The following is a 27,750-nucleotide window of genomic DNA, read 5'->3' as shown; positions in this document are numbered from 1 at the left end:
AGAATTACAGGTTTCTTCCTACAAACATCCTCCAGTCAGGGCAGCACAGCATAGCCACTCCTGCATTTCGATAACAGAATCATGCATTTTAGAGTCTCTGCTCCGCTGCCCCTCAAAGTGCTGCCTAAAGACAGAAGACAGAACTAAAAGGCCAATTTTCCTCTTTCACTCTGCAGTAGGAAAGCCAGTATTTTTACCATCTTAAGCTACAATTTCCACTTTATCCACTTTAATAAGCTCTGTCATCTCTCTGCTTTCAGCCCCACTCGATATAAAAGTCCACACATGATCACAGAATCTGTACACATAAACAAGAGCCTCTGGAATGCTGACTCCGTCCCTGCCTGTCAGTGCTGGTGCTAAATTTACAGACTCATCACACTGAAGTGGAACTTGATGGTAAGTTTGGGATGCTCTGTTTAGATGGTATGGGTTTACTTGGACCCTCCTGAAGACTGTTTCCTAAAATGCATTTCTCTATAACTATATGCTACCACTTAAGAGAAAGAAATTACTGAAGTCCTGTGGGGAAGGCCGGTGGGACAGAAGCAACAAGCCAGGACTCAACAGGAGGTGCCTACACTCCCACTGGCCCCTTCAGCAGCCCCAGAGACTGCAGAGCTGGGTCAGTGACCTGGAAGTGTTCACAGAACTGGGAAGTGAAACCACATAGGAGTCAAGGAGGCTCCCAGCATCTTAGTACCTTATAATATGGTGTTTTTAAAATACAACAGAAACAAAATATAAAAATAATTGACCTCATTTTCCCCTAATTTTAAGTAGCAAGAAAAAACAATGTTCTTAAAACACCACTGTAAAAATACCATGTATTTGTGATTTTATTCCAAAGTTTTATAGACATTTTTCTTTTGAGAATTTATATAAATTAGAGTTATGATGTATTATCCCTACCTTTACAGCTATCCAGCAAAAATAAAAAGGGGTGCTATCAAAAAAAATAAATAAACAAACAAGGATCCAGAGACCAAACCTTACAGTCCCCTAGCATCAGAATGCACAAAGTCTATGCAGTTCTGGCAAATGAAGCAGAGAACACTCACAGTTTTCTCTTCTGTGAGAAATGAAGTTGCTTGGTCATGTATGACTCTCTGCAATCCCATTGACTGTAGCCTACCAGGCTCCTCCATCCATGGCATTTTCCAGGCAAGAGTACTGGAGTGGGTTGCCATTTCCTTCTCCTAGGGGATCTTCCTGACCCAGGGATTGAAACCAGGTCTCCCACATTGTAGGCAGACACTTTACCCTCTGAGCCACCAAGGAAGCCCTTCTCTTCTGTAGTGGCTCGGAAGTTTACACTTTGGGGGCAAAAATGTTTTTCAGATCTGTAAACGTTTAAAATAATATGGATTAGGGAAACTTCCCAAAACAGCAGTGTTTGTCAAACACCAAGTTACATAAGTTTGGTGAGCCAAGCAGCAGGTAAGAAGTCTTACACTTCTAGGAAAATCTGTAGATAATTGATGGGAGAAGAAACCTGAAATGCTTCAAAAGCTGCTAATTGGGACAAAAAGGAAATAAGTTGTATTCAGTCTAAGAACATCATCATGCTTCTTAAACTAACTTAGAATTTTAAAGCAAACAAGGGCTTAAAAGAGCATCTAATAAAACCTCTTTATTTCACGGAAGAGGAAACTAGGTTATGGTTGGCCCACAATATTATAGTTTCTTTTTCTGCTTTCAGTTCAGTTCAATTGCTCAGACGTGTCCAACCCTTTGCAGCCTCGTGAACTGCAGCACACCAGGCCTCCCTGTCCATCACCAACTCCCGGAGTTTACTCAAACTCATGTCCATTGAGTTGGTGATGCTATCCAACCATCTCATCCTCTGTCATCCCTTTCTCCTCCCTCCTTCAATCTTTCTCAGCATCAGGGTCTTTGCCAATGAGTCAGTTGTTCACATCAGGTGGCTAAAGTATTGGAGCTTCAGCTTCAACATCAGTCCTTCCAATGAATATTCAGGACTGATTTCCTTTAGGATGAACTGGTTGGATCTCCTTGTAGTCCAAGGGACTATCAAGAGTTTTCTCCAACACCACAGTTCAAAAGCATCAATTCTTCAGTGCTCAACTTTCTTTATAGTCCCACTCTCACATCCATACATGATTACTGGAAAACCATAGCCTTGACTAGATGGACCTTTGTCGGCAGAGTAATATCTCTGCTTTTTAGTATGCTGTCTAGGTTGGTTATCACTTTTCTTCCAAGAGTAAGTGTCTTTTAATTTCATGGCTGCAGTCACCATCTGCAGTGATTTTGGAGCCTCAAAAAATAGTCAGCAATGGTTTCCACTGTTTCCCCATCTATTTCCCATGAAGTGATAGGACCAGATGATGTGATCTTAGTTTCCTGAATATTGAGTTTCAAGCCAGCTCCTTCACTCTCCTCTTTCACTTTCATCAAGAGGCTCTTTAGTTCTTCTTCACTTTCTGCCATAAGGGTGGTGTCATCTACATATCTGAGGTTGTTGATATTTCTCCTGGCAATCTTGATTCCAGCTTGTGCTACTTCCAGTCCAGAGTTTCTCATGATGTACTCTGCATAGAAGTTAAATAAGCAGGGTGACAATATACAGCCTTGACATACTCCTTTCCCAATTTGGAACCAGTCTGTTATTCCATGTCCAGTTCTAACTGTTGCTTCCTAACCTGCATACAAATTTCTCAGGAGGCAGGTCAGGTGATCTGGTATTCCCATCTCTTTCAGAATTTTCCACAGTTTGTGGTGATCCACACAGTCAAAGGCTTTGGTATAGTCAATAAAGCAGAAATCATTGTTTTTCTGGAACTCTCTTGTTTTTTTGATAATCCAACGGATGTTGGCAATTTGATCTCTGGTTCCTCTGCCTTTTCTAAAATCAGCTTGAACATCTGGAAGTTCATGGTTCACATACTGTTGAAGCCTGGCTTGGAGAATTTTGAACATTACTTTACTAGCGTGTGAGATGAATGCAATTGTACAGTAGTCTGAGCCATTTTTTGCATTGCCTTTCAAGAAGAACAAATACCTGGTCAGAGATTGTCCTTTGATAAGTTGTGATCTTGAAACCAAGAGTTTAAGAATCTGATTTCCAGATGACAGCTAAAGGCCAAAAGAGTTCAAAAATGGAAACTACAATGCCAAACTATAGGGGGAGAAGCAAGATCGGAGCTGTTTTAAAGCAATCATAAAGTGGAAATCAGTAGCTTGATGACAAATAAAATTCTTAGAATGCACAAAATGTTGGAAAAGAGAGCTCATCTCATCTCATTTAACCATCTCTACACAGATAAGGAAACTGGGGGTCAGAGGGAGAAAGTTATTTTCCTGTGCACATTCACAGAGCTGGCAGAGTCAGGTTGAGCATTCATGGGGTCCATGACCATTCTCAACTCAAGCTTCCTTGCAGAACCCACATTAAGGTGCTGATTCTAAGACTTGAGAAAAAGAGGTCAGTAGTTAAGCATCATTCACTACATAGCCTTTTCAGATTGACTTATTTCACTAAGAAACAAACATTTAAGTTTCATCCACATCTTTTCATGGCTTAATAGCTCATTTCTTTTTAGTGATGAACAGAATTCCATTTCCTGAATGTGCCACAGTTTATCTATTGACCTACTGAAGGCATATTTGTTGCCTCCAAGTTTTGGTCATTATACATAGAGCTTCCATAAAATTTGTGTGCAGGTTGGGGGGTAAAAATAAGTTTTCAGCTCCTTTGGCTAAATACCAAGGAGCATGATTCCTGGATCAAATGGTAAGAGTATCTTAGTTTTGTAAGTAACTTTCAAGCTATCTTCCAATGCGGCTGCACCATTTAGCATTCCCACCAGCAACAAATGAGAGTTCTTACTGCTCCACATCCTCATTAGCATTTGGTATCATCAGATTTTGATCATTCTGATAGGTGTTTCAAAATTATTTAATGAGGAAAAATGATAGTGATCATTGATTTGATCAGTTTGATCACTGATTTGATCATTTGATGGTGATCCTCAAAAGGTGGTTTTGTTGAATAAACAGTTTCTTTTTAAAAATTAATAGTTAAATCTCTGCTACATAATTTGTTTTCAAATACAGAGAAGGGTAAATTATAATAAACTTCACAGGTCCATGTCGAGACGTAGGAAGAGTGTGAACAATAGGCACTGAGCATCTGAATCTGTCAGCAATTATTCAGGCCTTCAGTCTGTGTATCCCGTGCCAATACTACAACATGACTGCTCAACCGCAGTGGAAATACCATTGGATTTGGAGCCAGAGAAACAGATTCTAATTGCATCTCACTTTACCTCTCTCCTTTTCCTCCTGAATGAAATTAAAGACTTGGACTGATCAGGCCTAAGGGAGTCGAGTAGGAAAGTTAAATGAGTGAAGCAAGCAAGATGAGGATTGGGAGAAACAAGGAAGCTCTTGCCACAAGAAAACAGGCTGCTGTGTGGAGTGTGCACCTCATTTTGCCAAATTTGATGATTTTTCATGAGAAGCCAGAAATCTAGTTTGAATGTGATATTTCCTAATATATATTTATTGGAAACACATTTTAAAATTTCAAAAAATTCTCTAAGCATGGGACTTCTACTTCCTACCAAGATGGACAGCAGGGATCAGACTTAACTTTCCATTTGAAATAAATAAAAATAGACAAGATATAGGAAACAATGGTTTTCAAGAACTGGACATCAGTCAATGAGGGACAGTGACCTCTGAGAAATGGAAAATGAAGTAAGCCCTAAATTGATCCAGCTTTAAAAGAGTGCCACAGCAATGCAGTAAATAAAAGATAGTCTTGCTAATAAACAGTACTAGGACAATTCTATATTCATATGAAAAAAATGAACTTTCATCTATGAAACCATAGATACAGAACATAGATCATATTCAAAAATAACTTAAAATGGATATAGATCCTAATGTAAAACCTAAATTATAATACTTCTACAAGCAAACATAGGAGAAAACCTTTGTAAATATTATGATTTAGGGATGAATCTCAAACTAACTATTTTGAGTGAAAAAAGTCAGACATAAAAGGAATACATACAGTATGCTTCCATTCAGAAAACGCATACTAATCTATAGTGACAGAAAGCAGATTAGTGATTACCTGGAGGAGCTGAGGACAGGCAAGAGGGATTCTAAAGGGCTACAAGAAAACTTTCCACGATGATGGATATGTTAATGATCTTGGTTATAAAGATAGTTTCACAGGTATTTACTTGTGAAATATCAAATCATACACTTTAAATATTTGCAGTTTATTGTGCACAATTATACTTCAATAAAATGTTTACACACACACACAAACACATACTGATATGAAGTGGTCAAACCAAATCCAATTGTTGGCAAAATCTGGCATGCTAGCTGCCAGTTTTCAATTACTATATTCAATGGCGTCTGGAGTCACTTCCAGTAAAATGTGATTCTTTGAAATTTACCCAAGGCTAAAATGCAGTTTCACAGACAGTAGATATAACTACATCAAGGTATTCTAGAAAATATTTGCAGGTGAAAAATTGAATATATTGAATGTGTTAGCATATATAATAACTGAATATTTATATTGTTTATATCATTTATAGAAACAGATTGTTCATTTTCAACAGATTTTGTTTCATTGTAATTTGGCTGAGCCTATAATTTTCTCAGTGCTCAAGGGGAGTAAAAGGTGCAAACCTCTTAGGCTATATTTCAGGACAATTAAATCACAATGTCGCAATGAATGTTATGGAAGATACTCTAAGACCACCTCTGTTTTCCCACAATTCTGACATTTAGCATTGTTGTAGGATTTACATATTATATGAGGAACATTCACATAATCAACGAGTTTGGGGCTTTGTTCACTCCAGAGTCATAGAAGCACTGTTTGCAGAATGTCACGGGAAAAGATCTCATTCCACATGTACCTATACCCACATAAACACACATCTATACAGAGTATATGTATGTATTACAGTACATTAACAAATGGACAGGCAAATCCACATGCAGCTATCATCATGATACAACGTCCAATCTCAGAATAAATGCACAATATCAATATATATCATATGAAGAGAACACAGGTGCATATTTTCCTATTTTTCTTATATAAATATATTCATTGAAATCTGGGTATATTTCATTACTCTTAAATATTTTTTAAGGGTTAAACTGAAACTGCTTAAAGAATGTAGAAACAGAGGTGAATGGCTGTCCAGTAACCAAGTAGTCCTAACCCTCCCCACCAGTGTCAGTTTTCATTTGCCATCAGATAAGCTTGAAAGCGCTAGAGTTGATACGATCCAGTCCCACAGGTAAGAAGGGTAGCAACATATTTGTGGTGGAGCATTACATGGAAAGGGGCCTGAGGAATGTCACTTGCTCTGCATCAAAACAATGCAACAAAAGAATCTATTGTCATTGGGTCACCCCCATTCTGGTCAATTTAATGTGGGTGTAGCCCCATAAAACACCAACTGGAATGTTGGCCATTTGTACAGAGGCATCATTTGCAAACTGCTTGTTTTCTAGTTCTTCTTTAAATTGTGGTTTAGAAAAAATGCTGGAGGCATTTAGAATGTTTAGACACAGGACAATTTTCATAGCTCAAATTGCAGGTGGAATAAATGTCTTCCGTCCCTTGTTCATGGAAGTCCAGACAAATTTTTAACAGGAAAGGTAAAGAACACTACTTCACAGTGGTCAGTAGCCACCTCTTTCTGATTAGAAATATCAATAACCTCAGATATGCAGATGACACCACCCTTATGGCAGAAAGTGAAGAGGAACTAAAAAGCCTCTTGATGAAAGTGCAAGAGGAGAGTGAAAAAGTTGCCTTAAAGCTCAACATTCAGAAAACGAAGATCATGGCATCTGGTCCCATCACTTCATGGGAAATAGATGGGGAAACAGTGGAAACAGTGACAGACTTTATTTTGGGAGGCTCCAAAATCACTGCAGATGGTGACTGCAGCCATGAAATTAAAAGACGCTTACTCCTTGGAAGAAAAGTTATGACCAACCTAGATAGTATATTCAAAAGCAGAGACATTACTTTGCCAATGTAAGAATTAAAGATTTTAAAATTTAAAAATAAAAAACTAAAATTAAAAAAAATAAAATAAAATAAAATGCCAAAAAAAAAAAAAAAAAAGATCCGTCTAGTCAACTTTATGGTTTTTCCAGTGGTCATGTATGGATGTGAGAGTTGGACTGTGAAGAAAGCTGAGTGCCAAAGAATTGATGCTTTTGAACTGTGGTGTTGGAGAAGACTCTTGATAGTCCCTTGGACTACAAGGAGATCCAACCAGTCCATTCTGAAGGAGATCAGTCCTGGGTGTTCTTTGGAAGGACTGATGCTAAAGCAGAAACTCCAATACTTTGGCCACCTCATGCGAAGAGTTGACTCACTGGAAAAGACTCTGATGCTGGGAGGGATTGGGGGCAAGAGGAGAAGGGGACGACAGAGGATGAGATGGCTGGATGGCATCACCGACTCGATGAACATGAGTTTGCATCAACTGCGGGAGTTGGTGATGGACAAGGAGGCCTGGCGTGCTGTAATTCATGGGGTCGCAAAGAGTTGGACACGACTGAGCGACTGAACTGAACTGAACTGAACTTGCACTCTAATTTCATTTCTGAACAATTCATTTGATATCTGACCATCAAAAAATTATAAAATAGATAATTAGGAAAACCCCCCATTTTCTTGCTTAAGGTACATCAAAGAAAATTGGTCTAAGGAACTGCTAAGGTCTAAGGAAGGGCAAGTTTAAAGATATTTCTAATCAAGCACTCTTGTACAAATGCATTCCAAGTGGATTTTCTCCTCTCCCTTCTTCAGGGAACAAGTCCCAATGGCTTAAGAAGTAAAGAAACCACCTATAATGCAGGAGACATGAGTCTGATCACTGAGTTAGGAAGATCCCCTGGAGGAGGGCACAGCAGCAACCCACGCCAGTTTACTTGCCTGGTAAATCCCATGAACAGAGGAGCCTGGTGGGCTATAGTCTATAGGGTCGCAAAGAGTCGGACACGACTGCACACGCACAATAACAACATGATTTAAAACGCATGCAGTACTGAACTAAAATTCTTAAGAACTAGCATGTGAAAACAGCAGTCACTCCTGAGTACTAAATGAAAACTGACAGAATTGTTAGTCCCAGAAAGGCCCTAAAGTAGAGAATCTCTTTAAATGAGTAACGAAATTTAAGTTCCATAAATATTCTGTTGCTAAGATGGCAGTGAGAATTTAATGAATTCCCTGATAAACAAAATACCTCTTGCCTCCTGAAGCAATAAGCACAGCCAATATTGATGCACCATCTATTATGTGCTAGGTAATGCTCTAAACATTTTTATGTACACTGACTTATTCAGTTCTCAAAACAATGCTGTGACATAGGCAATATTATTTGCCCTGCTTTCTAGATGAGGAATCTGAGGTAGACAGCAGCTGAGAAACTTTCCCATTTGAAGCTACAGAAGTTGACCTTACCCACGAAGACCAACGTCCCCCACTAACTGACCACATGTAAGGTCAAGCTGTTTGCCTGTGATCGGTTCACTTCCAACCAGCTCTGTGCTCTGCTCTGTGGCTAAGAAATCCCACCATTTCAAAGAAATTAAGGAAACAATTCCATTCACCATTGCAACGAAAAGAATAAAATACTTAGGAATATATCTACCTAAAGAAACTAAAGACCTATATATAGAAAACTATAAAACACTGATGAAAGAAATCAAAGAGGACACTAATAGATGGAGAAATATACCATGTTCATGGATTGGAAGAATCAATATAGTGAAAATGAGTATACTACCCAAAGCAATTTACAAATTCAATGCAATCCCTATCAAGCTACCAGCCACATTTTTCACAGAACTAGAACAAATAATTTCAAGATTTGTATGGAAATACAAAAACCTCGAATAGCCAAAGCAATCTTGAGAAAGAAGAATGGAACTGGAGGAATCAACTTACCTGACTTCAGGCTCTACTACAAAGCCACAGTCATCAAGACAGTATGGTACTGGCACAAAGACAGACATATAGATCAATGGAACAAAATAGAAAGCCCAGAGATAAATCCACACACATATGGACACCTTATCTTTGACAAAGGAGGCAAGAATATACAATGGAGTAAAGACAATCTCTTTAACAAGTGGTGCTGGGAAAACTGGTCAACCACTTGTAAAAGAATGAAACTAGATCACTTTCTAACACCGCACACAAAAATAAACTCAAAATGGATTAAAGATCTAAATGTAAGATCAGAAACTATAAAACTCCTAGAGGAGAACATAGGCAAAACACTCTCAGACATAAATCACAGCAGGATCCTCTATGATCCACCTCCCAGAATTCTGGAAATAAAAGCAAAAATAAACAAATGGGATCTAATTAAAATTAAAAGCTTCTGCACAACAAAGGAAAATATAAGCAAGGTGAAAAGACAGCCTTCTGAATGGGAGAAAATAATAGCAAATGAAGCAACTGACAAACAACTAATCTCAAAAATATACAAGCAACTTATGCAGCTCAATTCCAGAAAAATAAACGACCCAATCAAAAAATGGGCCAAAGAACTAAATAGACATTTCTCCAAAGAAGACATACGGATGGCTAACAAACACATGAAAAGATGCTCAACATCACTCATTATTAGAGAAATGCAAATCAAAACCACAATGAGGTACCACTTCACACCAGTCAGAATGGCTGCGATCCAAAAATCTGCAAGCAATAAATGCTGGAGAGGGTGTGGAGAAAAGGGAACCCTCCTACACTGTTGGTGGGAATGCAAACTAGTACAGCCACTATGGAGAATGGTGTGGAGATTCCTTAAAAAATTGCAAATAGAACTACCTTATGACCCAGCAATCCCACTTCTGGGCATACACACCAAGGAAACCAGAATTGAAAGAGACACATGTACCCCAATGTTCATCGCAGCACTGTTTATAATAGCCAGGTCATGGAAACAACCTAGATGTCCATCAGCAGATGAATGGATAAGAAAGCTGTGGTACATATACACAATGGAGTATTACTCAGCCGTTAAAAGAATTCATTTGAATCAGTTCTGATGAGATGGATGAAACTGGAGCCGATTATACAGAGTGAAGTAAGCCAGAAAGAAAAACACCAATACAGTATACTAACACATATATATGGAATTTAGGAAGATGGCAATGACGACCCTGTATGCAAGACAGGGAAAGAGACACAGATGTGTATAACGGACTTTTGGACTCAGAGGGAGAGGGAGAGGGTGGGATGATTTGGGAGAATGACATTCTAACATGTATACTATCATGTGAATTGAATCGCCAGTCTATGTCTGACGCAGGATGCAGCATGCTTGGGGCTGGTGCATGGGGATGACCCAGAAAGTTGTTATGGGGAGGGAGGTGGGAGGGGGGTTCATGTTTGGGAATGCATGTAAGAATTAAAGATTTTAAAATTTAAAAAATAAAAAACTAAAATTAAAAAAAAAAGAAAGAAATCCCACCATTTCAGCTCTGTCCACTTGGCTTTTTACAAATAATCTTTAAAAATGAAAACTTTCATATTGTCCATTTACATTTAAGAGTAAACATGACTGTACAAGCACACTTTGATGGTGAGATATTATTTAGAAAAAAAAAAAAAGAACTCCTGGGAATGAGAGGTGTAGCTCCAGATATCATTGGAAAGAGAACAATGAGTAAAAATGAAAGTTTTATTTTACAAAGCAAATGTGTAATAAAATGCTCTGAATACTCTTTTCTGAGAACTTGGTTCCACTTTTTATTAACTTTGGAGTTGACCTCCTCCAGTGCCACATTCCTCTTCTCTACCTCCTAATTCTCCTTTTCAAGCCATCGCTCCTGTTGTACAACCACTTTCCTTGCAAACACCTCTCTCATCAGACTTTTGGGGTGTTCTGGGGTTCTTTGGGACCATTCACCCTCTCCTTTGTATGACCTCTAAATCATGTCTTTTGTGCCTGGGTGGAAATGTTGGAGAAACTTGGAGAACAGCAAGTTAAGCCAGCATCCATAAACAACAGAATCTAGCTTGACTTTTACAACTCCTAGCGTGGAAGGGGCCCCGGATACCACAGATATAGATGTGATATACTCCTAATTAAAACAGCAGTTGTTGGAGCATTGATTGGCCAACTTCAGAAGCACTTGCCATCCAAAATGGTAGCCAAAGGACTCTCCAGAAGGAGGTTACCTCCTGTCTACCCTTTGGTATCTGGACCACCACTTGTCCAAGCTGCTCTGGGAAGTGCCAGCAGCTCCTGACAGCAGCGGGAAGATAGGGGCTGACAGGACTTCCAGCTTATGCTATGAGGCAGGGAAGCTGGATGGGGTGGGATAGGGGGGTGGCGAGGGTGGGCGGAGTGTCAGCTGACCCTTTCCGAGCCATAGAGTGACCCCACTCTACTACCTCCAGGGAGGAATCACTAAAGTTATTTTGGTTCCTGAGTGAACAAAAATTCTTCTGGAAAAGTATGTTTAGAAATGGAAAGTCCTAAATCAGCAGTCCTCTTAGGAAGGAGAGAGTGGGATAAATGGAGAAAGGAGCACAGACATATATACACTATCACGTGTGAAACAGATAACTGCTGAGAAGTCGCTGAATAACACAGGGAGCCCAGCCTGGTGCTCTGTGATGATCTAGAGGGGTGGGATGCAGGCAGGGAGAGAGGCTCAGGAGGGAGGGGATATATGTATACTTATGGCTGACTCATGTTGTTGTGCAGCAGAAACCAACACACCACTGTAAAACAGTTTTCCTCCAGTTAAAAATAAATTTAAAAAAAGAGAAAGAAATTCTTCTACAGGGCTATGGATGTTTCTTTATATCCAGGCAACTGCTTCTTAATTGCATAATACTCAGCTCTTAGTTGGTGCTGCCTTTCAGGCCTTAGCCTGCCTGACCCAACAGCTGCTTAACTTGGCTCCAAGCATTTATGACTTTATTTTGAACAAATTTTGAACATTTTCATTTGACTTTTCCCAACTCGACTGTGCAACTCAAAATTTGTTTTAAATTTTACGGTCCTCCCCCTCACCCCCCCTTCTTCTCTGGATCCCTTTCTCTCCTTCCCCTTCTTACAGCTGTAGCTTTGGAATTTGAGTTGGTTTTCTTTAGGCAGCAGCAGATTTTGTGATGCAAAAGAAAGGAAGTTTGCAGAAGGGAAGGGGGTAACATGGGGAGACAGGGAAGGTCAGTTTACTAACTCTTTGGATTCCTTCAGAACAAGCTAAAACCTAATACTATATAAATACTGAAGTGCACAGTAGAGTCAAAGTATTCAATAAACATTTACTGTGAATGGAGGCATTAGGGGAGGCTTAGGCCCCGCCTGAATTCCCATGAAATTTGTAAATATTTCTTTCATTTGTTCTCCATTTACAATTAGTTGCGGTCAAGCTGATCAAAGCCAGAAGAGGCCTGTTGCATGTGAACCCGCATCCCTCACAATGACATCCACGAAGCAGAATGAAATATGGAATATCGGGTTTCCACGGATGTATGAACTTGTAAAAAATCTGAAAGAAAAGGAGGTTTTTCACACTGAGTAATGTGAAACATTTGGTGCAGATTGTAGGCCTCTGAAGAGGAAAAGGGAGAGCCCAAATCCATCAGGCTATAAAACAGAAGCAGGCCCAAGCCAACTCCAGGGTCTTCCCCAGCAGGCAGGCAGCAGGCAGGCATCCAGCGATTTAGCTATCATAGGCTCTCCACCCTCTGGGGGTCCTGGCACAGAGCCCCTTGGGGAGAGGACAGAGGCGGCACCCAGGGCTTGGCCTGGGATGAAGGCTTTTCAAGTGGCCTTCACCTTCTGTGGCTGGATTGTTGAATCACCGCTCCCCCACCACAGCCAAACATATACACCCCTTTTAATTGATGTATTTACCCACTTCCAATCAGACAGGGGTTACAATACTTGATAAGGCCTTAGGATCTCCTATACACAGTCTAAAAAGTCAGTAAACAGCCCCAAGTGAACCCGGAGGTGCACACTATCACAAAGCCTCGAAAAGCCACACACAACTGTTCTCCTGGCTCATTTAGGCACCATTTCTTTTTTTCTTTCTCTCTCTCTTTCCTTATTCAGACCTTCTCCTCCCATAAAGCCCATGTCACTGTGGGCTGGAGCTGGACTCTCCTTTTGTGAAGATTCAGGGTATTTTAGCTGCTTTTCAGTTCCTATGTGTTCAGCTGTAATGGGGTCTGAGCTGAGCACCCGGTCGGGGCAGGGGTGGCTTTAGCAGTTTACATTCTTTCACCACCAGTAGGGCCTAAGGCCATGAGGCAATGTCTCCTCCCGTATTAGAACACTGAGCGACCACTACTGTCAGCTTATTAAAAGACCTCATGATAATTCATGGATACTCAGAAGGAAACAAGCAAGGGTTATTGCCAAGGACTTCAAACCAGCAAAGTCTGGCAGCCTGGAATCACATGCAGCTCTCTTCAGAAAACACAAACAAACCTCCCTCCTTCCACTTCTCACCCTCCCCTCACCCTAGGATCCCATAATTCTGCCTTCTCTCCTTGCCAGATTGGTGAGGGGGGCATATGGTGTTCGAGATACATCCTAGTCCCAAACACTAGGAATGAAAGAAAGACTGAAATCCACTAAGGTGGAGAAAGGTTTGTAAGAATTAAAGATTGGGAGCAGATAAGCATAAACAAATGCTAAGTAAAAAAGGAGTCTGTGAAAATTCAGCCTCCCCACTCAAACCACACACACACATACACACACACACACACACACACACACACACACACACACACACACACACACACACACCCTCCTGCCCTTCTCTCCACCCACATCCACTCAGAAGGCTTGGAGGAAGAACCAGTAGCCTAAACAAACAAAGGATGATGGAGGAGGAGGAGCAGGAATAAAGGGTCACCTTTGAACTGAAAGCCACTGTGTGATACCAAGCTCTGCTTTCAAAGAGAGTTCTCCAAAACTCTGGAATGGAGGTGACCTGGGCTTCTTCTACTGTCCAACAGAAAGCTCCTTCCTTACACCAGGGAGAAATGTACAATACTCACTGTGGGAGAGCCAAACCTTAACGTTCGTGGAATCAAAATAGAGAGAAAACCTAATCTGACCTTGCGTGGAGGCCTTCAGCTTAGAAACACTAATCATCCCAAACTTTTCAGAATTTGCTGGGCAGGACAGAAGAAGAACAATTTTAACGTGGCACAAATAGTCTCCAAAGATCTTATGAAAGCAAGTAGCTATATTGGCTCCTGTATCTTGGCAATCTGGTCACAAATGATTTGAATCAAGCAGGTTTGTTTACAAATATGAGTTGATAGTTTTGAAAAGGACAGTTCTCAAAGGAAATCTGCAATTGGAGATTTGGCTGAAACCAAGACTGGCTCTCTATACTTAGTTCACACACAATGCACAGCCTTTGCCAGGACAGGGTGACTAAAGACTCACGGGGCATCACCACCCAGCCTTGCACAGGGGAGAGAGATTGATGCTGTAGTTTTTCTTTAATTAACACCTACCATCAATTTCAAGAAACTGAACACCACCGTATACATCACAGATTGCAGCTCATTCCTTCCTCCTTAGGGGTAACAGTGTCAGTAATTTATAAGGTTTACTACCTATGTAGTTATCCTGAAACAATATACAGTTTCATATCTACGTTTGAACTTTATGATCATGGACTTAAGCCAATATATTCTTCTTTAACGACTTGTTCTTTTTAATTCAATACTGTGTGCGATTGATCACTGACAGGGCATGTAAATTTTTCATATTCACTGCTGCATAGTATTCCACTGTGTAAATATACATCTTTTTCTTGATAAATCTATTGGGGTTTTCCAGAGAAACAAAACCAAACTATAACCTATTAGCTCTGTTATAAATAGGTAATTACTAATATACATGAGCATGGAAATTGGCTCATACAGTTGTGGAGGCTGAAAAGTTCCATGCATTTACAAAAGTTCCATGCAATTATACCATCAGTTCCCCTGGCCAAAGATCCAGGGGAGCTGATGGTGTAATTCTAGCCCAAGTCTGAAGGCTTGAGAACCAGGGGAGCTGATAATATAAGTTCTAATCCAAAAGTAGAAGACAGATGCCCCACCTCAAACACGCAAGCAGGAGCAAAAAAGTAGTGAATCCCTCCTTTCTCTGCCTTTTGCTCTCTTTAGGCCTTCGATAGATTGGGTAATGCCCATCCACACTGAAAAGTGTAGTCTACTGCACCAGTTAAAATGATAATCTCACCCAGAAACCCCTTCATAGAAAACCTAGAAATAATGTTTAATCTCAGCACTCCATGATACACGTGTCAACTCAGGTTGACACATAAAGAGTAACCATCACAAAAAACCTTTAGGCTATTTTTATACTACTTTATATCTTATTTATGTATTTAACCTATATAAACATACATTATATACCTCTACTCATAGAAAATACCATTAAGAATAGCTTTGTACACCTCTTGGTACACATATGCACAATTTTCTCTAAGGTATATACCTGGTCTTACAATTCATAGGTCATGCTCAAGGTTAGATCCTGCCAAACACAGATCCAAAATGGATATACCCATTTCTATTCCTAACAGCAGTAGGTAAAAATTTCTATATCTCCATATTCCAGTTAACACTTGAGATTGGTTCAACAACTGAGTATGAAATGGTAGTGCATTGTGATTTCAATGTGCATTTCCCTGACTGTAATCAAATTGACCATTGATCCATCTGTCAGATGAAACTGATTCAGTAAAATTACTACTTATTTGTCCATTTTCCCATTTCTCTTTCTAATTCATTAGTTGGATTTTATATATTCTGAGTAATATAGTCATACAATTTGTAATATCTCTCAATAAACAAAAAATTAATTTTATTATAGACTATTATAATCAACATTTCCCTGTAAGGGTAATCTTTTGTGTCTAATTTAAGTAATCCACTCTACCCTAATATGACAATGACATTCTCCTACATTAATTTCAAAATATGTTATCAGTCAGTTCAGTTGCTCAGTCGTGTATGACTCTGCGACCCCACGGACTGCAGCATGCCAGGCTTCCCTGTCCATCACCAACTCCTGGAGCTTGCTCAAACTCATGTCCATTGAGTCATTGATGCCATCCAATCATCTCATCCTCTGTCATCCCCTTCTCCTCCTGCTTTCAATCTTTCCCAGCATCAGGGTCTCTTCAGACGAGTCAGTTCTTCGCATCAGGCGGCCAAAGTATTAGAGTTTCAGCTTCAGCATCAGTCCTTCTAATGAATATTCAGGACTGATTTCCTTTAGGTTTGACTGGTTGGATCTCCTTGCAATCCAAAGGACTTTCAAGAGTCTTCTCCAACACCACAGTTCAAAAGTATCAATTCTTTGGTGCTCAGCTTTCTTTATGGTCCAACTCTCACATCTATACATGACTACTGGGAAAACCATAGCTTTGACTCTATGGACCTTTGTCGGCAAAGTAATCTCTCTGCTTTTTAATATGCTGTCTAGGTTTATCAATCTTTTGTGTCTTATTTAAGTAATCCTCTCTATCCTAATCTGACAATGACATTCTCCTACATTAATTTCAAACTATGTTATAGTCTTGCCTTTCACATGAGGGTCATTAGTATACCTGAAATTAATTTTTGAGTATCATGTTAGATAGGAATCAAGTTTCATTTATTTTTCAAATGTATTACATAAGCAATTGTCTCAGAGCAGTTTATTAAAAATACTTCCTTTTTCTTCCACTCTCCCCAATAATTAGAACAGATATCCTTACATTCATGGGTCCATTACTGGTCTTTATTCAAGTAGCCTATTCTCTACCCCTCTGCCAATAACCATCTATTGGGTAGACCAAGCCAGAGGAAAAGAAATACTAGGACCTTCACTGGAGCAACAGGAAGACTGACAGCTGTTTCTAAAAGAAACACCAGAAGCAGGAGACAGGAGGAAATAAAGTGCCCAGATATTCTTTATTTGTCCCATTAAGAAAAGATATAGCATTTCTTGAGCCTGTAGTTGGAAGTCTTTCATCTGGTTTGGAAAATTCTGAGCCACTACTTAACCAGCTACTGTTTCTGTCACAGCCTCTCATCAGCTCTTCTCAGACATCTTCATTCTGTCACATATATACCTTATGCTCTTCTAAAATTGTCCACCCATTTCCATCTCATTCTTCAATACATACATTTTATTCTGATCTAAAAATTTACTCTTTTTCTTATCTATATCTAACATGAAGTTAAATTTACCCACTGAGTTCATAATTTTAGTATCACATTTTTTCCATTCATAATACCCATTTGATTCTTCTTTTAAGTTTCTTGCTCTTGTCAACATTCTCTATATTTTCCTCTAGATATGTTAATGTACTAATCATGATTATTTTAAAGTCTGTATTTGATATATTTCCTTTAGGGTCATTTTCATTGTCATTTTTTATCTTGTTTTTCAGTCAAAGCTTGTCTTTTTGTATATCCAATTACGTTTGAGGGCATTTTATCAGGAAAAACTGCACAAGTAATACACTGCTCTGGATGATATTATTATTTTCCAGAGAGGATTTAATTGATTTAATTTGAAGTTAAGGTCCAATCAGAATTAAGCTGATTTAAGCTTTCTCCTATTTGGACTTGTCTGGTTCAGGTTCACTTTTACTCCTAGTGTGTAGGTCTGTATGGTCCTAACTAAAAGCTTGGGATGTTTATCGGGTCGTCCTCTTCTAGTTGGGCCTTAATTCTACTCTTCACTTCTCTGTGCTGTCGCTTCAGTCATGTACAATTCTTTGCAACCCCATGGACTGTAGCCCACCAGGCTGCTCTGTCCATGGAATTTTCCAAGCAGGAATACTGGAGTGGGTTGCCATTTCCCTCACTAGGGGATTTTTCTGGCCCAGGGATTGAACCCACATCTCCTGAGTTGATAAGCCAGTTCTTTTATCACTAGTGCCACCTGGGAATCCCCTTCCTTCCTCCAGCTCTGTGAAAGTACTAACAGCTCTGGTCAGCTTCTGGACCTCTCAGCCATTGCTTTTGTTGTCAGAATCTGAGGTTACCTCAAAATGAAAAGCAATCCCCAAATGCTGAATTCACTTTTCCAGAGGCTTCTCTCTGACTCCAGATCCTGAATCTGAAAATTATCACTGCCTGCATAGCACCTTCAAATGTTTACTTTTGTATTTTGTCCACCTTTCCTCTGAGGACTGGTTTGAAATATCCTGGTCAGCCATTACTTGATGTGAAACTCTAGTATCTTAGATTTTTTTATCTTTTCACAACTAATTTTCAATTGTAGTTGACAAGTAGAAATGTGATCAGTTTTACTAAATTGATTTTTATATCCAGCCACATCACCAAATTCTGAGTAATTCCAATCACTTACTTATATACTTATTGGGGTTTTCTAATAAAACCTAGTTATGCTGTAGCTTTGTTTCTTCCCTTCTAATGTTTACGTATGTTTAATTTCTCTGATCTTATATGCTGGTTGGGAACTCCAAATAAAGCTAAGTAAAAATGGTGACAGAGGGCACCCTTGTCTTGCTTACAGTCTCAAAGATAATGCTTGCATGTTTTCCACCAAGTCTGATAATTCACTGAGGTAATCTGTAGATGCTCTTTATCAGAATAAATAAGGTTTCCTATAGTACTAGACGGCTAAGACTGCTGCTGCTGCTGCTGCTAAGTCACTTCTGTCATGTCCACTCTGCGCGACCCCATAGACGGCAGCCCACCAGGCTCCCCCGTCTCTGGGATTCTCCAGGCAAGAACACTGGAGTGGGTTGCCATTTCCTTCTCCAATGCATGAAAGTGAAAAGTGAAAGTGAAGTCCCTCAGTTGTGTACGACTCTTAGCAACCCCACAGACTGCAGCCCACCAGGCTCCTCTGTCCATGGGATTCTCCAGGCAAGAGCACTGGAGTGGGGTGCCATTGCCTTCTCCCCCGGCTAAGACTGGGTATATATAAATCAAAGTTGGCTCAGGTGTTTAAGCAAACTCAAGAAATACCAACTTTGTCAATATCAATTTGCAGAAACCCAGAACAATATCTCACCCCCTGAGAGCAAGTCTGTCATTTACCATTTGGTAGGAGCCTCACTTTCCAGGTATATTATTAACATCTATTTTGGCCTCTAAGCAAAGGGCCCCAAAGCAACAGAAGCACATAAAAGTTTCTTTTCATCATACCCCTTTTCACAATCTCCTCCCATTTTACATCATAAATTTTTTCCAAAACAGAGTCTCTTCTCTATTCTAATCTCCTTCTGGTAAAAGAGATCAGCTAATTACCATCTTTCATACAAAGCACTTTTTTATATTTTAAAAATGTTACATTTTCCCCTTAGTTTTTTTTTAAACATACTAAATAAAATCCACCTTTTGTCCTTTATTTCATGCTTGATATATATGAGTCTCCTCTGAAAATATCCCAAGTTCATCCTAATGGCTCTTCAGCCCCAGCACCCTACCATGGACAACACTATACAAAGTCCTAATCATATCAAATAGCAGGGGAAGGTGACATCAGGGTTTCTCACTCCTTACATTTCACATGCTCCGATTTTTCTCTGCTGTTTAACTATACCCTGCTACCATTGCCGAATCATTATTCACTTGCAGCTCACGCTGACACTTGGATACTTTTCTGATGTGGTAGGATGGGGCCCCCAGAGATGTACAAGACCTCTTCTGCTTGTCCACACTTTCTCCCCTCCTGCCACAGTCACTTAACATTTTAGTCCTGATGGGTTTCAGGATGTTAGCTTGCAATCTTGTACAATTCTCGATCATCTGCAGATGGGATCAGTGTATCTTACAACTACTCTTCTGAACCACTAACAAATACATTAAGCAGTACCACACCAGAGGCCAGTTCTTTCAGAACTCCAATTACCATGGCAACACTCCCATTTTCATATAGGTCACCACCATCTAGCTGTACATCATGGACTTTTTAATGTCAATACTTGGGCCCTACTCCAAAAGAACCTGACTTAATTGGTCTGGGGTGGGGCTACCCAAGTGATCTGAATGTGCAGCCAAAATTGAGACCACTGACCAATACCTGATATACCGTGCTATACCTACTATGTTTTAGCACAATAGTTCTGAAACCTCACTGTGCATACAAGCTACCTAGGGATCTTTTGAAAATGCAGACCCTGAAAATGCAAATATTTGCAGACAAATGTTTCAGTAAATCCATGACAGGAAATAAAATTATCCCTTTGAACAAGCTAGTTGATACCAATGATATGAATCACATTTTGAAAAGCAAAAAAGCAGACCCTCATTCAAACTAAGGACCTAGTTTACTATTTAACAGCCTTAGTCTTTCAAGTCTAATACTTTACTCAAAACAATTTCTCACATACCCTAGACCATTTCCCAGGTCTTGTGGTTATTTCCAGAGTTCACTCCATGTCTCTGTTCTCTGATCCGTATTACACATGACATCATTTTCTGGGTTTACAAAACAAATGAACATATGACGCTAACTTTCCTAAGCAGTATCTTGGCATCGTCTACTAACGGCTATTCATGTCTCTCTCTCCTTGAAGAAAGATTTTGGCCAAGAAGCCTCCTTCTCTGAGGTTTGCTGGGTGTTCTGGAGGGAAAAAGATTGCAATCAGTATTAGTGCCCTTGCCTATACAACACACACCTGAGCCTCAGCATTTCACACACAGACCACTGCATTGTCAGAGCCCTGCCTTCCCTGGGACCTTGAAGTTTCAGGAAAATGAAAAGTATCTGCTCCCCTCTTCAAAAGAAGAATGGGACACCAGGGATGAAGGGACAATATGCAAGACCCTCTGTTCAAGCCCTGCCTATGTTTAATTCTACCATAAACACTCCTCAGATCTATATACCTTGCTTCCTCCAGCCCAGTGTTGGAGCCATTCTACTCACCTATGCCAAACATCATTTGGCTTTAGGGATGCATAGCTGGATGTGTGTAACTGGTCTACTCAAGGTTATCTTGGCATTTCTTTAAACAGGGTTATGAGATCCTCACAGGGGATATCCAAGAGGCTTTAAAAAATGCAAGAATCCCAACGCATTCACTTACCAAATGTATGATCTTGAAAAGTTATTTGATTGCTCAGCACTTCATTTTCTTCATCTTAAAATGATGCAAAACTTACCCCATAGGACTGTTGTAAAGATTATATGAGATACACATGAAGTACTCATACAGTGTCTGGCACTTACACTGGTTCAGTGAAGGCTAGTAACTGACACAGAAGTCCAAGGGAGTCCCATCTGGGATATTCCAAGAGGCCTAGGGGAGATGTATAACTTCTATTTCCAAACTATGTCTCATATTTATTAAGCTCTGAACCACACTGTACACACTCCTGCTAGATATCCCTGCTAGATATGTTGTTAGATACCCCATTCTACCATCCTCTCCCTCTAAGAAAGTAAGAAAGAAATTTTCATCAGAAAATAAAATGGCTTTATCTTTTGATTTATGCAAAATCACTGCAGATGGTGACTGCAGCCATGAAAATAAAAGATTCTTGCTCCTTGGAAGAAAAGCTACAACCACCTAGACAGCATATTAAAAAGCAGAGACATTACTTTGCCAACAAAGGTCCATCTAGTCAGAACTATGGTTTCTCCAGTAGTCATGTATGGATGTGAGAGTTGGACTATAAAGAAAACTGAGCGCCAAAGAATTGATGCTTTTCAACTGTGGTGATGGAGAAGACTCTTGGGAGTTCCTTGGACTGCAAGGAGATCCAACCAGTTCATCTTAAAGGAAATCAGTCCTGCATATTCATTGGAAGGACTTATGCTGAAGCTGAGAGTCTGATACTTTGACCACCTGATGCGAAGAACTGACTCATTGGAAAAGATCCTGATGCTGGGAAAGATTGAAGGGAGGAGGAGAAGGGGGCAACAGAGGATAAGATGGTTGGATGGCATCACCAACTCGATGGACATGAGTCTGAGCAAGCTCCAAGGGTTTTGATGGACAGGGAAGCCTGGTGTGCTGCAGTACATGGGGCTGCAAAGAGTCGGACACAACTGAGCAACTGAACTGAACCCAAGTTAGGCATTAAGTGTGGGCATAAACACTTCAGCAGATGCCACTCTCCTTTATGGTTTCACTTTCCTTTCTAAGCCAGGAAAGTTGGCTGCTGAAAAGAATTGAAGAGAGAATAAGAACTAAGTCTTTCCTGAGGGGCAGGAAAGGAAATGGGCTTTCCTTCTTTCTCAAAGGAAATGCTGAGAGAAGACAGAGAGTCTGCAATAGAAAGGCAGACTGGACATAGAAAAGACAGCAATCCCATGCTTCCAATTAATTTAGGAGAAGATGAGTCTTCAGGAGGTAGTGAAATCCATGGCCATGCCTGGGCCTAACTTGTTTGGATGCTGTTGGTTGATCAAACACACCAATTACCAGGATGAAAACTCCAACCCCCTCCCTCACAACCTCCGACAGAACTCTAAATGCATAAGACCTGTCAGTTATATCAAGACCTACAGATTATCACCAGCTCCCATTTTGCTTACCTGAGCTCACCACCACATTTGGTTTTGCTCGGGTTCATACAGAGTAGGAGAGTGAAGGAGGAACTACTTTTCAAGTTCTTCTATGGCAAAACAATGCACTCAATTTTTTTGTAAATATGATCCTTAATAAGATCCATGAATTAATCTATAAATGAGATCCTTAATGAAATCCATAACATAAATCAAACCCGTAGCTGGAACTTCCCCTACCTTCCTTTTTGGTGTACTTAGCTATGCAAACCTTTTAAGTTGGAAAACTGCTGTCCGAATGTAATTGCTGATCAAGGTAAATGCCAGCTGTGCTCAGATGGTACTGAAAACTATCAACGTACAATTTACACTTTGTCTCAGCTACTTTTCTCAACCAAAATTTAGACTTCCTAGTTCGACAAGGATGCATTTTTATTTGTGAAAAGACTTAAAGGATTTTAAAATAAAATTTTATTTAGTTACCCATTTAATGGACTGATCTCCCCCCTCAAGGAATTATATGGAATTGTCATTGGACTATCCTAGAAAATATGTGATATCTTAAGTATGCTTCCGCAGGAAACTGGTCCTCTCATGTGGCTTCCAATAGCAGGTGCTCTGCAAATACACTGTCACACTTGAGATGGATAAGGATCCTATGTTTTCTGGTCCTTCAAAATCACCATCAGGCTGAGCTGCTCTAGAGGAATGGGAAGGAAGCCATAACTGTGTGAACTCAGTTGCTATGGGAAGCAGCCCCTCCTCTTCCTAAGTCGAGACATAAGACATCTACATGCCTGAAGATGAATGACAAAACTGTACAGGTTCTACTTGGACTTCCACCCTATATTCTCAATTTTCCACCCTATATTCTCAATTTCTAGAACATTCTTGGCCACACAGAATGTACTCAATAATTTCTTAACTGCCAAGTGAATGAATAAATGAATGAATGATTTGTTTACTGTTTCCTGACAAAAAATTAAAATGCTTTGACTCCAAGCACAATAACCTCCATTTTTTCTAGAGTTATGAGAGATTTGCAGTGTTCTTAGCCTGAAAGAGCAGAATCCAAGTATTCATGCCTACAGCATGAGCAGGAATGGGAAGAGGAGAAGGAATTCCAGAGTTACATAGGACAATAGGAGACTTCACTGAAGAGAGTTAGAGCTTGGTGAATTCTCAAAGGGCACCAGAGATAAACTTGGTGGTGTTCCACAGGGTCCTATACAGATAGCAGAACAGAACAGATATCCTAAGTTAGTCAGCCCATGACTTACTAGAAGGCCCAACCATGACTTCACCAAGTATCTTTGAATTCTCTGTCCCTCTATCATTGAAGAGGTCAAAGACCCATTGTGGGGAGAAGAGGGACACCAAGGTCAACTCAAAAACTCAGCTTATGTTGTTGTTTGGTGGGTGGGGGGGGTGGGGTTTCTATTTAAAAAAGAGAGAAAGAAAGCAGAAATTTTCAACTTTTGAGTTTTCAAGTTATGTAGACTTCAGATCAATTGTGTCTATAATTTATATGCTAAGTTCATATTAGCTTACATTTGAACATACATCTGTCTTGACGGGGATAAGTAATGGCATCCTGGATGAGAAGAAGAAGCCAGAAAAGGTTTCAAAATCTCACTACTGATACTTGCCAAAGACAACAATCCATAGTCAGACAGACAAATGCTAATGGGGCCTTCGACAGGTGCAGGGACCACAAGGCTGGCCATCACCATACCTGTACCTCTCCATACACGCTACAGATGCAGTGCTTCACCATGAATATCCTTCTTAAGTGGAGAGGCGAATGATATGCTTTGCTTCAGCTTGTCCAGAGAATTCTGCTGAAGCAGACTGGGTGCCAAGCCAGGTCCATCAACTACTGAGCTTTTGACAGAGTAGGAGATGAAGTTAATAGAGTTCTAGGGGTAGTTCAAAGATGTGTTTTGTACTAGCTCCTGGATGATAAGAGGAAAATAAAACATCCCAAAGTCCTAGAGCCATAGGGAAAAGAGAGATCCATGCATATTATCAGCATAAATGAACAAAATTGCAGTAAATCACCCCTTAGGGAAAAAAGTACCATCCAATGGTAGATGAGTGGATTTTCAATTCCTAGAGGACAAGGAATCTGAGCACCTTCTCTGCACACAACAAGTGATGCAAAAATGGCTGTGGGAGGAAGTTAGGTTGTTGAAAAGAATTGCAGGATCCCTATAGGAATCTGTTGATTGTAGTAAGACTACAATGCAAAATGTTCCCTGAAAAACTGCTGCCCCCTGCCCGCACTTCCATAAATGCCAGTTAACCCCCACTTCCATAAATACCAGTTAACAATGGAACTATCTGATGCCACATTAGTATACTACAACCCTCTCTTAAAATTCTCCATTTCTGAGACTGGAAAGAAACAGCCACCAGATCATGCAGGCATACACACCCACCAGTGGCAAATTTGGTAGAACCAACAGGGAAAGTATGATCTATTTGTGACTCCAAAGTTGATCCCACTGTGGTCTTTAAGCTTATGAAGTAATTCAGTCAAACAAACTCTCATTCTTTACTGCCGTGGAGGGTCACACAATAGAGCTTAGGAATTGGTAAGAATAGATTTATACGATCTAAATAATAAAATGAATTAAAAGAATATTTACACACACACACACACACACACACACACACACACACACACACAGGGACTTCCCTGGTGGTCCAGTGGTTAAGAATCCACCTTGCAATGCAAAGGACATTGGTTTGATCATCCCTGGTCAAGGAACTAAGATCCCACATGCAATGGAGCAACTAAGCCTGTGAGCCACAACTAGAGAGTCCATTTACCACAGGGAAAGATCCCACGTGATGCAACAAAGATCCCACATGCTGCAGCTAAGACCCGACACAGCTAAATAAACATTTTTCTAATATGTCTAATATGCTTCTCTGCAGACAAAATGTGTGATCTCTGAAAGTAAAACCACCTGGCTCCATCACTTTCCAGCTATATGATGATCTATCAGTTCTTTATTTGCATCTCTGAAAAGCAGGAATAAAAATACCAACAGTAAGGAAAACATAAACAAGATTTACACTCTGTTACATAGATTCTACAGGTAGTCCTCCTTGGACCCACTGATGGTGATTAGCTGATAAGATGTTCCTCATACTCCACAAATACATCTGCTTTTGCTTCAAGGCGGTCTGCACCTCCTCAGTTTCCTTTAATTCTTACTCCTTTGTCCTCTGCCCTTATTCATCTTGGACTGGTCCCCATCATATGTCCACTTATACACCAGCTCCTGTTCTAACCTTCCAGACCCACAAGGATCATATTTGATTACATATTGCTAGAAATTCAATTAGCTCCTGAATGTTAAAATCTCTGGGATCATGAATAGCTCCTGACAAAACTAACTCAAGAAATAAGAATTAACCAGCATAAGGCATACAAAGAACACATTCATTCTATGGCTTTATCTCACAATTGATTCCCAATTAATACACTCAAAATGTCTAAGAGCATAAAATAATCAGTAATTGGTTATAGAATATTCAAAGAGATAGCCCAAGTAGCTCAACGTTTTTCTCTTTCCTGGTCAGTTGGTTCCCTTAGTTTCATGACACGTCCCTCCAGCTAGTAAGGTTTCATGGTGTACCAGTTGGCCAGTCCATCATGGAAAAATGGATTTTATTACAAGGGTTCTCCTAGGGAATGCACTTAATGATAGAGAAGCCTGACAAGGCTTTGTTTTCAGCTACTTAGTTGTTGGGTATAAAGTCTAAGGACTCTGACACCAAGATAGACATGAGAGAAGAAATAACTTAAGTCTGTTAAAAGACCACAGATCACTGAACTCTGTTTCTCTAGGGATTCCTACAAGAAGCCACCTCAGATGTCATTACTGCAGCTGAGATAGCTAGGCCCATTTCCAGGCCCTGGTCCTTATCATCTTGCATGCTGCTGGTCAAAGAACGAAAGGACATCTCAGGATCTCCAGCTGTAAAACACCTCTGATCATATGCATGATGTGGAGGCCAATCAGTGCTTTGGTGGAGAATGCCAGCCCATCTCCACCAGAAGCATTACAAGCAGCACCAGAAGCTGGTAAGGCAGAGGCTGAATACTGCGAGTAAACCCAGCCTAGAAAAGCCAAAGAAATGGCAAAGTCAGAAAAGTAAACATGTGTTTAGTAGCATGTAGTTTCAAGCTTGTAAATTAGGCCACAAAATTAAACTTTACTTAAGAGCAATAAAATCTATCCTACCACCAAAAAAAAAAAAAAAAAACAAAAAACAAATGGAAATACATTATCCCCAGACTTAATCCTATCTCAAGATACCCATTCTTTCTACCCTTGTGGTAGTCTCCATGGAGAAGACCCAGCAAATGTCCTCGATGCCAAACTGCTGGGCAGTTTTCAAAGCCAAGAGGCCGAGGCCTCTCCCCTCTCCTGACAAAGACAACTATGTCCCAGGGATGTTAAAAACCATCAGTCATTCCAGTGGGAAAGATTTTTCTCTAAAACAAAACATATGTTTGACAAATATAACCATCTTTAGAAATACTAATAGTCATTCAATCAAAACCAAATCCTTTATATTAATGCGGTCTTAAAATACCAAAGTCTGGACGGACAATCCCACGGGCCAGCAGGCAAAGCCTCAGTGCTCTTTCAGGACATTCAACAACAATTCAGAGTAAGTTAGAGTGAAAAATACAAATCCTGCCACCCTCACCCAGATAGAACAGTCTAGCACCTGTCCCGACACCTGCCTGGACACTGCTGCTTCTCTCAACTGGGTTAGCCTTTTCAGACCACTACACTGCTCCAAGCTTCATGTTTCCATGTCCCCTTGCTCAATAATCATCTGCTCTTGTCTCCTACAGGTCAACTCAGCCTGTCCCAAACCAAACTCATTCTCTTGCCCTCAAAATCCAAGTTTCTTCTCCACTCCCTATTCAGTCAAAGGCTCAGCCTATGTACCTCTATTTCCATATTCATGTTTCGCAGGTTTTCTCCTCTCTCCTCCCATTCACCTTCTTTTAGGTAGTCAATGTCTCTGACCTGGATTATTTTAAAAGACTCCTCCAAGTTGTCTACCCTCTTCTGGTCCCTGCACATCCATCGTACACAGTATGACTTCATTCATCTTTCTGAGGCATTGCTATGTCACATTTCTGCTCAAGAATTTTTGATGGCTTTCCATCCATTCCCAGGGGATACAGTCCACATTCCTCAGC

The sequence above is a fragment of the Ovis aries genome, chromosome 2 (genome assembly GCF_016772045.2).
Source record: "Ovis aries strain OAR_USU_Benz2616 breed Rambouillet chromosome 2, ARS-UI_Ramb_v3.0, whole genome shotgun sequence".
Taxonomy (NCBI): domain Eukaryota; kingdom Metazoa; phylum Chordata; class Mammalia; order Artiodactyla; family Bovidae; genus Ovis; species Ovis aries.
This window is presented reverse-complemented; position numbering follows the sequence as displayed.